The sequence below is a fragment of the Hibiscus syriacus genome, unplaced genomic scaffold, assembly GCF_006381635.1.
Source record: "Hibiscus syriacus cultivar Baekdansim isolate YM2019G1 unplaced genomic scaffold, ASM638163v2 tig00000518_pilon, whole genome shotgun sequence".
NCBI classification, from domain to species: Eukaryota; Viridiplantae; Streptophyta; class Magnoliopsida; order Malvales; family Malvaceae; genus Hibiscus; species Hibiscus syriacus.
Genome location: NW_024061796.1, coordinates 73,054 through 75,219, shown reverse-complemented (window position 1 = coordinate 75,219; position 2,166 = coordinate 73,054). Strand labels below are relative to the sequence as shown.

At 37.8% G+C, this 2,166-nt stretch overlaps 1 non-coding gene across 1 annotated transcript; it reads right to left on the bottom strand.

Annotated features, from left to right (window-relative positions):
• Positions 1-368: 368 nt before the first annotated feature.
• On the bottom strand, positions 369-474 carry LOC120207956. Its single transcript, XR_005524259.1, has one exon. It is a non-coding gene; the product is annotated as a small nucleolar RNA R71 (small nucleolar RNA).
• Between the last annotated feature and the right edge of the window lie 1,692 nt (positions 475-2,166).

The following is a 2,166-nucleotide window of genomic DNA, read 5'->3' as shown; positions in this document are numbered from 1 at the left end:
GGTAGAAGAAGAACAAACAATCCGAGAACTAACCACAACTCATGTCACTCAAACGCCATTATGCATCAATTTTCCTACTGGCGGGACTCCGTTTTAATTAAAGATGGGACTCATTTATCTTCTTCCCACTTTCCACGGCTTTCCCACTGAAGATTCGTATAAACACTTGTTGGAATTCCACATGGTTTGTACTAGCATGAAAACAAAGGGAGTTACCGAGGATCAAATTAAATTGAGAGCTTTCCCTTTCTCTTTAGCCGACTTGGCTAAAGATTGGCTATTTTATTTACCTCCTAATTCAATTTATTCATGGGCTGACATGAATCAAAATTTTCTTGACAGGTTCTTTCCAGCGGCAAAAGCAAGCGAGTCACGAAGGAGCATTCTTTCCATTCAACAAAAGATCGAAGAAAGTTTTTATGACTATTGGGAGCGATTTAAAAAGCTTTGTGCACATTGTCCGCAACACGGATTAAGTGAGCAAACGTTACTTCAATACTTTTATGAAGGCCTTTTACCAATGGAGATTAAAATGGTGGATGCCACCAGTGGAGGAGCATTAGTCAACATGACCCCAACAATAGCAAGAGAATTGATTTCAACCATGGCAGCCAACTCTCAACAGTTTTCAAGTGAACCCATTTTCCCCTGAAAATAAGTTAGATAAATTAATTGAAATAGTTAATTCACTTGTTGAAGGAAAATCTGGAGCAACAAGAGTATGTGGGATATGCACAAAACTAGACCATCCAACGTATTACTACCCACTGATACAAGAAGGAGGCAATGTAGAAATCAATGTAGTAATGAACTTTTCAAATCCTCCACAAAGACAATACAACCCATATAATAATACTTATAATCCAGGATGGAGAGACCACCCAAACTTCAGCTATGGGGTAAATCAAAGACCAAGTTATCCACCAAGGCCTCATCCTCAGCAACAAACACAAAACTCATCATTGGATGAACTCATAGGAAAGTTCGCAATTTCACAAGAAAAGCTGGTTACATCCCAGGAAAAGTTCCAAAGTCAAACCGAAACACATCTTCAAGAGTTAGATAACCATGTAAGCTGCCTAATTCAAACAATGGGGAATTTGGAATCACAAGGAAGATTACCTACTCAACCCAAGGTAAATCTAAGGGAGAATGTCAGCGTCATCACTCTTCGGAGTGGTACAATAGTGGCGCCACCTGTTCCAAAAGATGAAGCAATCCAAAAAGGGAAGAATACTGTAGATTCAGGATCCCAGAAAAAGAGTGGCGAAGTACAAACAGGTCCAATACCATCTCCCTATGGCGTGCCACCACCTTTTCCATCGAGGTTAGTAAAAAGAGATAAACAAAACTGAAGAAAAGAAAATACTAGATGTATTTCAGAAGGTGGAAATCAATATACCTCTCATTGAGGTTATCCGAAAGGTTCCAAGAAATGCCCGATTTTTGAAGGACCTTTGTACAACAAAGAGGAAGCTTACCGGGAATGAGAAGGTAAATCTAGGAGAACATGTCTCAGTTGTATTCCAACAAAAGTTACCACCAAAACTGAAAGACCAAGGTATGTTCACAATACCCTATAAAATTGGTAAAGTTGGGATAAAATGAGCCATGTGTGATCTTGGCACCTCTATTAATGTAATGCCTATCTCTTTTTACAATATGATTACTAACGAGCCCTTGAAGGATACAAAAATATTAATTTATCTTGCCGACAAATCTGTCTTTTACCATGAAGGACTCTTGGAAAATGTGCTGGTGGAGGTAAACGGTTTAATATTTCCCGATGATTTTTATGTAATTGACATGGAGAATGATCGCACCAACACTTCTTCCGATATTCTATTGGGCCGTCATTTTCTAAGTACTGTGCACACAAAGATTGAAGTAAGAAGTGAAACTTTAACCATGGAGTTTGATAGTGAGATCGTTAAATTTGATGTGTATAAGAAAATGAAACACCCAGACAAAGTAGCAAGCATAAATTATTTTGGCATTATTAATCCTTTAGAAAATGAGTTTGTAGAAACTAATTTTTCTTTTAATTTATGCAGGGAGTTAGAAGATCATGATGAGGAAATCAGGAAGTTGAAAAAAAATATTTTCAGATTGTGCCGATCTAAAATTGATTCCTGCTAAGTCTAATGTTCTGCCTTCTGTTTTGCA